This window comes from Carettochelys insculpta, chromosome 14, assembly GCF_033958435.1.
Source record: "Carettochelys insculpta isolate YL-2023 chromosome 14, ASM3395843v1, whole genome shotgun sequence".
Lineage (NCBI taxonomy): Eukaryota > Metazoa > Chordata > Testudines > Carettochelyidae > Carettochelys > Carettochelys insculpta.
In genome coordinates, this window is record NC_134150.1 from 24,300,277 (window position 1) to 24,314,808 (window position 14,532).

Sequence of the window (14,532 nt, forward strand, 5' to 3'; positions counted from 1 at the left end):
ATAATTGTCACTGTACTTATTGATGTTTGCTTTTGTCATTGCTGTTGCTTGCAGCAGCTTTCATCATTATTTTTCACTTGAAACATTTGTTGAGCTTCCTAGTTGCCAGGAAGTGAGAATCCTGCATGGATGATGATGTTTTTTGAGAAGGGAACATTTCTTACATGAAATTCTGCATTTCTGAAAGTTTTTGTTTCATAAGATTCTCTCATCTGCCCACCTCCCACACATTTTCTGAGGTGCTTCCCCCCACCATACACATTATTTTCTCCTTTTCCCCAAGCGATATTTTTTGATTAATTTAGATTGTCTTTTCTTTCAGGGAGTTTTGTCTCCCACTCAGTCCAGGGATATCATTGGAGTGCTCTTCTACCCAGGGAAAGGGTGTCATATAATAGCCAGTAGTGCATTGTTTAGGTAAACCAAAAGAAGAGCAGTGGACTCTTGATATTGGCTTTAATCAGGCTGCAACTTTTTAATACAGGTGTCTGGGGCTACCTGAAAGATAAAATGTACAGTGTAGGTCAATCCATGTTACTTTAAATCATTACCTGGGACTCCCCCAGCCGCCTTTGATTTCCATCGAGGTCCTCCATCCAACCTATGGCTTAGGCCTTACCAACCAACACTCTTGTAGGAGGGCTAAGGTGGGCTATGAGAAGGAGGGGGAGGGGTTTGGTTCCCTGCCATAACAATCAGACAAGTCCCCAGCATCCCTCCCCAGTTCTGTTTCTTTTTCCAGTACTTCCTTTTAAGTCATTTGCCAGGCCATTTATCTGCTCCCTGGATGCCTTTCCTGTGGAGTACCTGCACTGAATTTCCACCCAAATAACTTGCAACATATGGGCTAACATCTTTTCTTCTTATCCAAAAGGTTCTCCCAGACCCTTGCAGCAGGGAAAGTTGTAAATAAACCTCACACCACTGAAGCCAATCTGGTGGTGCAGGAAAAATTCCTTCCCAGCTCCCCTTAAAAAGGAGTGATTTGCACGATGGCCACAGCAGGTCCTACCTAAAGCAACTGGATGTTCACCTCAATTAGGGGAGGGAGGGCGGGTGCTGGCTTTGCTTGTTATATGTATGCAGGGGTGAAAGTACTTACACATTTCTACAGGTACTGCCTTATCACAACTGGGCTCCCTGCCAGCTCTTTAAATAGTTCCCCGGTGGCTTTTGCCACAGCTCAGGCAGCTCTTGCTGGAGCCGTGCATGGGGGTGCAGCCCCTTGCTTTTACCTCTGGGTGTAACAAAGAGGCTTCCCCCACTCAGGGCTTGTACATTTATACCTTATGGACCTCACATTCCTGAGGAGGTGAGTCAGTGCTGCCACTGCCGGCCATCTACCGCTGTCCAGAAGCTTCTGACCTCATACCACAGTCCTCTCCCAGCCATAAAGCAGAGTGCTCCTTCTCAAAGAAGCCCAAATATGCACCTCCCCACTCCTGTACTGAATTTTAAGGCAGCCATTCTATCACACTACAATTGTGCTGAAAGATAACTGAGTATATGTGAACATTAAGGAGTACTGGTATGCCTGTGCTAAGGACCTATCTACAGCAATAAGGATCCTACAGGATGATACCTTCAGAAAAGCAGTTGCATGAGGTCAGTAATCTTCCCAGATTGCTTGTCACCAATGACCATGGCATGCATGGGTGAAGAGCCACCATTCAATGGCAAAGGCACCTTCCTTTTTGACTTTCCCTTTCCATTTTTAGTAAAATGTTTATTTTATCACCTCTCCCTAGGTTGCCATTCCTCCCAGCTACCTGATGATTAGGTTGCTTCGCAGCAGGGTGGATTGATTTAAATCAAGGCAATTTAAATCTTTAATTGAAATCGTGATTTAAATCACCAAAATGTCATTGATTTAAATCAAGTTACCTCCCCAAAAAATCTAAGACTGACTGTGTTTAGAGTGCACTTAATTTTGGAGTAAGCCCCATTGAACTCACTGGCACTTGTGTTTTTCAAGAAAACAAGTACAGAATGTGGTTCCCTTGGAAAAACTGAGTTATGCTAAAATAAAATAAGGAATAGGTTTATTACAGCACCATTATGTTCTGTGGCCATGATGCTCCAAAATAAGGGGCATGTATTATGTAATATAAAATAAATGACACTGGCAACTTTAGATTTCTCTTACTGCAGCCTTCTGTACTATATATTTGAGTGACAGATTCTAAACTAGGTAACCGGTTAAACAAGCCATAAGGACTAGCTAAGCTAAACTTTTTCAACATCCAACATGGCAGACAGCTTGGGAATTTACTTATCAAATCACTCTTAAACTAAAAGTCACAGAGAAAGTCTTGAAGAATGAAGCATTGCAAAGTGAATTATGTAAGATACTAAGCAGTTGATCCACTCAGCCATAGCCACATCTTCATCCACATAATTTTCTCCCAATAAGCGATCCTTATGATGTTTCATTCTTTTTTACAGGGGGGAACATAGCTCTCCAAAATATTTCCAGTTAGGGTCTGTCTCACGCCTGGAAGCCATGATAGCTTTTCTGTGGAAAAAGGGTGCATGAATATAGATAGCTGTGTGTGTGCTGGATAATGTCTTCCCTTTTTCTGTCCAGTCCACTCCACTGTTCCTTACTCTGCTGCCCCAGTCCTTTCCTATATATTGTCATCTGTTTTTAAGACACTATCTTAACTAACTTCTCTGCTGTGCTCGTCCAAGATCCACCACCCCATAAGCACAGAACAAAAACAATCCTATCCAGCTTGTGTCTTTCTTTTGTTACATGTTGCACTTTAATCTGCTGAGAAATAGAAATTGAAAGCCCAGAAGATTCAAGAAGCAAGGGCTGATAGTTAGGCTGTTCACACTAACGCCATTAATTCATTTTTGTATTTGTAGTATGTTGACGATGAGATGTAATTATAATTGTTATTTTTAAATGAGAAATTTAGTATTATATTGCCAATTTGAAAAAATCAAAACATTCAATTTAACTAAAAATTGATTTAAATTAGAAAAATCTTTTATTTTTAAAAAATTGAATTTTATCACCCTTCTTTGCAGGATTGTAGTAAATTTTTAAGTGATTGTAAGCATCCCATATCTCTCTGCAAACATGTAGCAGGATCGCTCTATTAATATGAGGTTGATCCTGTAAAACTCTGGACACATGACAAATGTATACCCTCTGTTTGCAGAGAGGGAATAGAGTCAGTCATCTGATGTGAGCTATGTATGTATTGTACCTGCTGGGTAACTAGTTTGCTCATTCAGAAACTCTCTGAGTTGTTTCATTCTGTCATTTATTTTCCACATTTTTCACATCATTCACTTCACAACATTCTTTATTATCTGGACATTTTTCTCAATGTGTATGGCTGGCATCCATAGCTCTTTACATAGTTAGAAGTGCATGTTGGATTGATACAGTTCTCTTTCAGCAGAAAAAAAGACATTATTTCATATTTTTAAGGTTTATTAAAAGATTTCAACCAGCTTTGATTGTTTTGTAATTTTTTTAAGCTTTGTTCCATGGTTTGTGCTTATCCCATTGTTCTCATTTTCTTCAGTTCTTTCAGTGATTTATTTTTATTTATCATACAGGCTTGTCCTAACTCTAGCCTACTGCAGAATAATCAGTAAACTAGTTTTTCCTCTTTTTCTTTATATAGTCAGCCTCTCTCTCTTTTCTCTCATTCAGATGCTGAGAGAATGTCTTCTACAAATCTCATATGGTCCACTCTTACTCTGTTACTGTCTTTCTCCTTTGTGCAACATACAAAAATTGCCTCTGCAATGAAGAACTGAAGCAAAAGGATAAATCCCTTATCTTATTTACACAGCACCTAGCATGATGTGGTTCCAAGTCTCAACTGGGGCTTTTTACTGCTTATGTAATAGAAATATTTACTATTTCTACTGATAATAAAAGGTTCAGTTGCTAAATATGTTTGTTAGTGTGTATATTCTGTGATACTTTTATCTATTCAAATAGGAAACAGCAGAGGTGATAGGGATTATAGATCACTGCACTCCATCTTATCATGGACTTTTTAATGGTGGTTACTGAGAATAGTACAGCCTCTGTCCCAGTCATTCTGAATATTGGTATGATGCCTGCAGCATTATATGACATTTGACTGTGTTCTCTGAAGATACGGAAGATATGTTATAACACTCTCATGAGACTCCTAACTCTTAACCATGCTATGACTTTTTATGGATTACTTTTGTTCCACGTATAAATTAACTGATTGATTTTCAGGCTGATGGGACACTACATTAAATCCTGCTTACGTGCTGGGTGTTATACGGTCTAAGCCAAGGGTTGGCAACCTGCGGCTCTTTAAGGAGTCATTTGAGGCTCTAAATGCTGCCACTGCTGACTCCTCTGTCGCTCCCTGCCCTGCCACCCTGAAACAGTAGAACTAAATTTAATTGGTTTAACAGCTGGCAGGGTGGCAGGAGGGATCTGGCCGTTAAACCAACCAAATTTAGTTCAATTATTTCAGTGGCATCAGGGGCAGGGAGCCACAGACAGCCCCTCACTCACCCTGGTACCTGGGTGGCCAAACGCCTCTGGTGGGTGTGGCTCTGCTCATTCTCACCAGTGAAATACTTGTACACTGGCTTTCTTTCCACTGGGCACATAGGCTCCCCAGCTGGTACCACAGATGGGTTAGTCCCAGGGGCCCATGTGGGGCTGAGGTAAGTTAATCCTGGGGGTGAGGGGGCAGGTTTGCGGGATGGGAGGTAAGGCTTGGAGATGGGGCATAGATCTGAAGGTTGAGGCGGGTAAAGCCTGGAGATGGGTGGTAGGGTTGGGGACTGGGGAGTAGAGACTGGGAATGGGAGTGGTGGGGTATGGAGGGTTGATGTGAACATTGCTCCTCCATGCTTAAAAGCCTGTCCTCAGACACAGCATTTTCCTTGTCCTTGTTTGCTCTCCAGTGCAGGGATGAAAGTAACTTAAACTTTTGAGCTGGTACAAGTCATAGTGTGTGTGTGTGCTGTTCTTAAAACAGGGGTTACGAAAAGTACAGTTTGATTTTGTTTATTAAGGACTGTCTTGTATTCACAGGCATTGCAGCTCTCGAAGTATTAAAACCAAAAAGCAGTAAAGTAGCACTTTAAAGACTAACAACATTATTTATTAGGTGAGCATTCATGGGATAGACCCCGCAAATGAATTTGAAAAAAGCCTCTTCTCGCTGTTTTGGTTGCAGACCCCTGCCTAGCTCCTGACCCTTCCTGTTTTATGCATCTGTAAAGAAATATCCCAGTGTTTTGTGAAGAATATTGTGAGTGCTTGACAGGTGGATCTGTGTGTTTCTTGGAGTCCTTTCTTTTCCCCTGTGGAGAAGTTTCACTGATGCATTGTTAGAGATGTCTGGTACTTCACTTTGCCTATTAATAGTTTTGCATGTGTTTAGGATAATTTTCTATAATTATCTCTGTTAAGAATCCAATAATCTATTTAGTTATAAATATGGATTGAGAAGAACATAAAAACATGGAGAAACTACAAAGGGCATGTTAATAGCATATATAGTTCCTTATGGATTCCTATTTGAGCCATAACGGTTATTCCTAAAAGTAAAACACAAGATTCTTTACGCAGCAAGAAAAATTGATCCAAAGGAGCCTCAAAACCACATCCATGGAACTTCTAAAAATACAGAATTTTAGTGGAATGCAGAAAAACAAAGGGAACTAAATCACAAAATCAGTGTTATAGTATATCCATCCCAGTGGGTCTAGGCTCAGCTGTATCCTGTTACTAGGGCCAAATGAAGCTGCAGTATAAGGCTAGGCTACACTAAGCTGCCATTTCAGGGTACAAATGCAGTGCTATTTTGAGCATGGTATTCTCATTCTGGTACCCCTCATTGTATGAGGGGTAATGGAAACTTTGAAATAGTCGCTTATTTCAAACTTCATTGCCATGTGGCTAGCACCAAGTCTGAAATATGTTAACTCAAAATAAATTATGCAAGTTATGCTACACAAATTGCATAAGTTATTTCAAGTTATGGCTACAGTGTAGCCATAGCCAAAGTCTCTCGGCCAAATTCAATGAAGAAGTAAATGTCTGTTTAAGCTACACTTTGGGTGTAAGTGGTAGTGTTAATTTCACTGATTTGGCATTCAGGGAGATTGCAAAATGACTTTGTGTACATGCCAGTGAGGCCTGAGTACGGTATGTGTGGGAAAGAAGAACTTAGTACGTTCATCCAGTGTCGTCATTCTCTGGCAGAATTAACGATCAGATGCAAGATAAAGCCACTTCTTTTTCAACTTAACTTTAAAATGTTTTATTTTCTTTAAAATGTCTTTATTTGGGGCACAGAATCTACTCCCCAGCTATCGCTTGCAACTTCTTATAATCTAATTTGTAAATTTACCAAACTCCATCTTAAAACTTGTTAGGTAGTTGGCTTTGTGACTCCTAGGGCAGGGCTGTTCCAGAATCTCATTCTGATGGTTAGAAAGTTTCCAATTTGCAGCCTAAACTTATTCTTCGTAGGTTTATACTGGAACCATCCTCAGCACTCTCAGGCTGTGTCTACACTTGCATTCCTCTTTCGAAAGAGGTATGCAAATGACAGAAATAAAAATGCAAATGAGGTGCAGATTTGCATATCGGGTACCTCATTTGCATATTCTTATTTTGAAATAGCTTCTTTTGAAAAGAAGAAAACCAGTGTAGACACTGCTCTTTTGAAAGTAAACCCCATCTTTGAGATAATCCTTCTTCCCATTAAATAACCTATGACCCTATGCACTCCCCCTCCTGTGTGTCCCCTGGCCCACTTACTGCCTTCAAGTAATTTAAAAGGTCCCCACCGCCACCAGCAGCAGCACAGGAGGGTGAGGGTGACTTCCTACTGCTCAGCCACTGGCACGAGTCCCAGTGGCTGGAGTGCCGGGGGGAGGGGTATGCCCATGTGCTCCTCCAGCTGCTGAGAGCTGTGCAGAGTCCTGCCCAAGTCCCACAGGGAGACGTCAGCAGCTGCAGGGAGTGAGCCACATGAAGATGCTTTAGCCCCACTGTGCCACGGGTGGAGGCAGTGGAGGCTCTGGGGCATATTAATTCATGTGGGGGCAGCAGGTAGGACTGGTGTGTGTGTGTGTGTGTGTGTGTACACACATGGGGTGGCACATGGGAATGCACCACAGGCCCGTACAACTCGCAGTTTATGTCTGCCGGTGAGAGAGAAGCGTTGGTGCTTCCTGAGAGCTCTGTGTAAGCTCGTAAGCTTGTGTCTCTCACCAACAAAATTCAGGTCCAGAAAAGAAATTACCACAACCACCTCATTTCTCTCATGTCAATGACTGACACAGCTACAGCACCATGGCATACAGTGATAATAATGGTAAAACGTGACTAAATATTAATGTCCTTGACTAGTGGGTAATGCTACATATATGCTGCAATCTCATGTCTCTATAGGATTGTTTAAAGATGGCAGTGAGTCTTAATTATATCTTTGCTTATTGGGTGCATATTCATTTTTATTTATTTCTGTTTGCACATAACTTTTTTATTTCTCCTTTTTTTTCTTATAAAATTGGAAGCTGGGAAGAAACTACTGCTGAGCAACAGGCTGCTGATACTTTCACATGCTCTGATTGTGATCTACATATTGAACAAATAAAATATGTCTCCCTTTCTTAAAGAACCATGTTAATGAGAATTCACTAGGTTCACTCTGTGACCTGAAGATGAAAAGTTTGGTCCTATTCCCAAACCCTGAGCTGTTTAGTCTCTCACGTTTTACAATAAGTCTATAATATTCACGCAACTAGCCAGTGTTTGCCTATGCTTATTGATGTGGGTGGTAGCGTCCATGACATCCTCTTTTTTGTCTTCTTTCTGACTTAAAAGCAGGAAAACAGCAATGGATTCAGTGAAGCCTAAGATCTGTGAAATTACATATCCTTATCTGCTTGTATTGTGTGTAGAATAATTCTCCTATACACATACCTCTCACCTGATTAAACCATGCTCTTGTTTTAAAAAAAAAAAAATTTGTGATTTACAAACAGTTGAGAATTGCTACTGAGTCTTTTTTAGCTCTTATTTATTACACTTTTCGTATGTCAAGGACCCTAGGAAATCCTTCAATGATCCCAGCTAGTTGGAAGAGTAACTATTTGCATAGTTGAAGAATAAAAGGATTATCATAAACTAAATTAAATTGTCCAAAGTCTGTTCATCATTAAAGGGGAAAGGAAAGTGAATTAAAAATCAACACAGCGTTTTTAGAGATCAGAGTTACTTAATACTTTATGGTTTTCCCATATGTTGATTATAAAAACTAACACTTAAGCATGGTATAAATCAATCACAAAATACAGTTGTTAAAGGTTGACAAGGTGTCTAAGAGGTTCAGTGGGTATAAGTAGCTTTTCACTTCTAGGTTGCAAGTAAAATTAGTAGTGAGGAGCTCATCCTAGTTGTAAGTCACATGACTAATGCGTAATTTGGCATGACTGGCACAGTGATGACATGATATCAAGAACTGGAAATGCAGAGTGTATTATAGGGCAGGATTTATATATGTTGACAGCAGGGCATTTATGGAAGCTTGCAAAACAATATGCGTTATTCTGGTCATAAACCAGTGCTACTAGTCCCTAACTTTTGAGATGAATTTAGCGCTTGTAAAATTTAAAGATGGGTAAAGAGTGGAGAGATAAACGATGGGTCTGCTTTGCTGCTATCGGGTAGAGCTAAGAAATACCCAAAATAGCGGCAATATAGCATCTGTTCTTCGGTTGATTGTGTCTCTGTGTGATCTTCTGCAATCTCATTCTGTCTTTGTCAGGGTTAGAATGAGACCCTCTTGGTTCCTCACCAAACTGCACTTATGTGCACGCTTCAAAATGAGGCAGTGAGGAAGTGGAGAAGGTTGTGATCTCCATTCACTGGTATCAATCTGAAGTAACTCCACTGACTTCAGCTGAGTTACTCTTTACTAAAATCAAAATCTATCATGACGTATATAAGTAATGGAGCAAGTTAGACAGGCCTCCAAGTGTATAAAGATTAGGTAAATTATAAATACAAAATTATATTGATTTATGCTGTCTAGGTAACAATTAATAAAGCCAATTGAAACCTTTCAAGGGAGAAATTAAACTTTTTCAAGCAATTGCCCTAAATTAATTGCTAATTTAAATCTGGCTTGCTTCTTATAAATTCTAACATAGATTGAATATTCAGGATATCACACTGTCACCTTGACCTAGTTGTTTGACATGCCTACCTGATCACATTTACTCTCCACCTGTTTCACAAAGTGAATGTGAATTATTAGAGTTTCAATTCATTGTATCAAACATAGTGTGTCAGGGCCAGGGTGGAGGGCCCCTCAGAGGGAGCCCAAATAAGCAGAAGGGCCTGCAGTGCAATCACAGGCAGCTGGGTGGGAGATGGCTCAGCCTAATTAAGGCCCTTCTGCTTATTTGGGCTCCCTCTGAGGGGCCCTCCACCCTGGCCCTGACACAGGCTTTTTTATTTCTGTCATTTGCATACCTCTTTCGAAAGACACAATGACTGGGCTAATAAGAGGCCTTTAAAACCCTTCACAGTGGGAAGGGTGGAGAGAGAGTGAGAGGTGAGCAGAGACACAAGAGGAGACAGAAATAGTGAGAGAGAACAGGCTTGAGAGGAGCAAAGGAGGAGAGCTGCTGTGCAGAGGGCTAAGGGAGTCAGCTCCTCCCACTGGCAGCTACACAGGGTCCCTGGGCCAGAACCCGGCATGAGTGGGCGGGGGCCAGGTTCTCTCCAGACCACCCCTTGCCCCAGCGAGGACAACAGGGCCCGTAAGTGGTCCTAATGGACTGAACAGAGGCCCAGGAATAGGACTGACTTTGTCACAATAGATAATTGTTTTTACAATAGCACAAAAGAATAATAATCTGTAAATGTTTAGTAATGACTTATGTGTGATAAGTGTTGATAGGAACTATTGGTTGCAGAGAGTCACACAGAATTTGCTTTCTTTGTAGGGATGGGTTGGCCATTACTAAAATAAATTTTATTATTTACAAGCAGATACTGTGGTAAGTGAATGGCACATCAATAACTAATAATAAGACACACAATAACATATTTTGTGAGGTTGAGACAAATAGATTATATCTACACTACAGCGGTCTCTCAACAGAAGTTACTGTTGAAAGATATCTACCGACAAAACATCTGTTGACAGATTGCAGTGGATCGCTCTGTCAATCTTCTCGGCTGCTCTCTCAACAGAACAGCCAACCGGAAGTGCAGCAGACAGGGCTGCCCGATGACCTGGAAGACCTGTCTGTCTACAGAGGGCCCCCTGGACCATCCACATGGCTTTTTTGTCAACATATTCTGTTGAGAAATGCATTCTGCCTCATGTGGGAGAGGCAGAAGGTTGACAACAAAATTGCCGAGTTCTGTCGACAGTAGCATTTTTAGCATGGACATGCCGCAAGTTTTGTCTACTGCAGATGTCGCCACAGTGTTACTTGCTAAACCAACTGTATTCTAACCAACTTGTCATTCATACTTGCTAAGTAATCTCAGAGGGGTAGCTGTATTAGGTTGTAGCTTCACAAATAATTAGCAGTCCTGTGACACTTTAGAGACTGACAAGTTTACTAGGTCATAAGCTTTCTTGGGTAAAACCCACTTCCTCAGATGATGGGTATTGCTCGTGCAACCTCATGACCTAATACATGTGTATGTCTTTAAGGTGCCACTGTACTGTTTGATACTTGCTAAATATTTAAAAGAGGGCGATCATGACTCAACATATTGGTTATGGCTACATTAGAGAGTTTTGTAGACAGAACTGGGGTTTTGTTGACAAAACTCATGGACCACCTTCGTGCAAAATATGTGTGGTTTTTTTTTTCAACAGAAACTGTTGACGAAGAAGTTGTATAGATGCTCCGGCGGCCCGTTAGCTGACAGAGCAGATCAAAAGATTGATCTGCTTTTATGTGTAGATGCAATCTGTTGCCAGAAGTTTTGTTGGAACTTCTCTTCCAACAGTAACTTCTGTAGACGTGTGCTCCTAATGTAGAGGTAGCCATTTGGGTTTTCAGATTTGTGTCTTGTGTGCAAAGCACATTCCCTTGGACTGATTTAGCAGAGAGAGCAAAGTGTTCAAGAAGTTGGTGACAGCCAGAATGATCCAATTTGATTAGAAAAACCTCTCCTGAATGAATCCCAAGAAAAAAAAATTAAATAAGGGAAGTTCAAGCTGCAGTGAATGAAACTAAGTATAGAAGAATCTGAAGGAGAGAATCTAATAAAACTGTAAAGTACACTGATTAAGTGTGAATACTCCCATGAGCAGCATCATGCCTGAACTTGTTGCTATAACTTTCATAATATATTACTGGTAACCCAGACTCCATTGCTTCAGTTTTGCTGCATTATTTTCTCCACCATGCTCATTGACACTATTTTTGTAAGAAAATGAATTGCACTGGCAATTGTTCATTCTCAGTAAAAAAAAGACCTCATAACTAAAAAAATGTTGCCTTATTATAAATACATGCTGTTTTTGTAATCATGGTCAGTGAGGGAGTCATAAGCATGAGAACAAGTGAATGTATGTGCCCACAGCTCCAGATTTTTCAGTAGATTTATTTTCTCTTAATGATCTCTAAGACCATTGTCTGTACTACATATTTTAACGGTATAAAAGAGAGTACGATGGTTTTAAAGTAGTAAACATTTTGCAACCACAATTCAGCCTTAGACTACTGTTTTTCTGTTATATTACATTTTCAGATCATGCTGGAGAAAAGACTGAATGTGGCTCAGCTGAGCACAGTCATGCAGTGCAGAGGCCATTTGCATTTGTTTCCCTAGAGTTTGGGTGAGTGCTGTAACATGAGCAAGAAAATGGCTTTAATTCCAGTTTTGGACCCCCTCTCCCTCCGAAGGTGTTGTTCTTTGAGTCAATGCAGCCATGTGTTCCAAGGAGGTGTGTACACCCTGCACATTCGATGCAAAGGAACCGGAGGGAGGATCAGGATGGCACCACCCAATATAGCCAGTAGCGGGATTCCAGATATGAGGTGCACACGTCAAATCTGTGTGGGTACTACTAAGCAAAATTCTACAGCTCCAGAGTGCATGCAGACCTATTTGGAATACATGTTGGTGTCAACAGGGTTTGAATGAATACTTCTATGAAGGGGGGGCACTTCTTAGAGATAGGGCTACTTACAGCCCAAGACTGGGCATCTTCCGCTGTAAGGCACACAAAACCAGTCACAAAGAACACTTCTAAAAGTCCTGTGGCACCTTATAGACTAACATATATTTTGGACCATAAGCTTTTGTGGGCAAAGACCCACTTCGTCAGATGCATGGGGGGGGTGGGTTCCAGAGGAGGATATAAATCCTCCTCTGACTCCCCCCTCTTTCCCCCCAAGTCATGCATCTGACGAAGCGGGTCTTTGCCCACAAAAGCTTATGCTCCAAAATATGTTAGTCTATAAGGTGCCACAGGATTTCTTGTTGTTTTTGAAGGTAGACTAACCTGGCTACCTGTCTGATAAAGAGCACTTCTGTTTGCTACACTGGCTAGCCAGAAACTCACACAAGCAATCACTTAGACACTCCAGTTTTTCAGTGCCACCAGCAGTAGCACTCCTTATACAGATGAGAAGTTATAAAAAACAATCTCACCAAATCAGAACAGGTTCTGCTGATCCCAAAGAATCAGCCACATTCCCAGGTCTTATAACTCAGACCATACCCAAAAAAGCATGCTGTTAGGCAATCTGAATCTACAATCGGAAGGAAGGAAGGAAGGAAGTGAAACCTGTTACAGGAATCAAATTACATACACCAATTGCAAAGCTCTTGGAGCAGGCTTGTAGCAGAGAGAGAATAATCCACTGTCTTAAATTAAGTGCCTGGAATACATCTTCTATTAGGATGGGTCATAAGTCCTTTCCAACTTCTGTTCACAGCAGAGATCCTTCAGAGGTGAGTAGCCAGATTGAAACAAAAGGGAAGAGGCCCCAGTGCTCTTTTTTCATAATCTAGAGCCCATTGTGCAAAATTACCTGGTGACCCTTAAGTGACCAGCCACGCTAGGGCATGTTTGGGTGAATTGCATGGGCACTTGAACAACGTGGTGAGATACGTGGGGTGGAGGCAGGGTCCAGAGAGCCTTTTAAATTGTTATAGGGAAATATGCCTCAGCACAAACAGGCTAAACCACTAACCCCACACCACGAACTGAGGAACCAAGTGAATTGGGCAAGTCTAAATCAGTCAGCAATGGAATTTACTGAATTGCTTGCAGACTGCACTATCTGCAGCCTTCCTACTGCCCCCTGTCTAAAAATGACAAACAGGAAAAACCTATACAAGAAAGATCCATGGTCTCTGACCTAGCAGCCCAGAGGCACCAGCTGCATACCTTAAAAGGAAAAGATAAGCATGAGATATATGGTTGTGTAAAATGGGGAGGGGGGCTGAAGGGGGGCTGCAGGTGAAGAGAAGCAAAAGCAACCAGGATGTGATGTGTCAGGCCTCGGGTGGAGCCAGCAAATGGCAGGACCGTAAAGGGGGGCAACAACGTAAGGAAGGAGAGGAACTCCCAAATCCTGGAGAGACCAGATGCTGTCTGCGACAAGGGCTGATCACCCTTCGCCGCTCCTTCCACCTGCTCGTGAGTTAAACAGAGTAGTGTGTGAATACCTATTGGTACCATGAAGAAATTTGTAACAGTATAGCTTAGATAGCCAGATGCAGTGTTTTGTTTCTGTACCTGCTCAGCTGCATAACTAAAAGTTAGCATTTGCATTTTTATCTCTGGTTTTCCTTTTAGTATCCTGCCATAGCTAGATGTATTACTGGGTGTATGTCTTTAGTTTCGTGAGCCTGTAAGGGTAATGTGTAAAGTTGAGGCAAAGACACCCTAGAACCCCTGAAAGGGCTTTGACCCAATGACCAGGAAGTTCTGAAAGCAAGCTGCCTCAGCTGGGAAGCATGGTCCGCTGAACCTCATGTTCTACAGGACAGTTTGCTTGTTTGTATCGGTACGTCATACTCTCCTATTAACCCTTAAGTCCTATCCCCTGAAACTCGAAACTCTCACTTCCTGGGGATACATAACAGCTCTTAGAAATCAGGATAAGTAACAGCCAATGAATTCCCCAACCTGTGGGCTGTTTTAGAAAACTACTGGGAGTTAGAAAAAACCTCAGGGGGTGTTTCTCTTTCTTTTGGGTGTAATCCTATTCCTCCTGTTAGTAATGTGGTGTAAGCCACGGCTATAACTACACCAGTTTCGTAATAGCAAAATCAGTCCCAGTGGTGCGGGTCATCACTGAGATGCAGCCCTCCTTTTTTTTTTCCCCAGTTCAACACTTCACCCACCTGTCACCTCCACCCTTATTTAGGACTTGGAGCACAGCATATTTGCTCCTCACCCATGTGGAGGGAATCCAATTGTTTTAGCTTGGTTGGTGCTGAGTTACAAATCACAAATGCAGGGGTAGTGATATACAGTTTCCAATGTCGTTGTTATTGTTGGAATA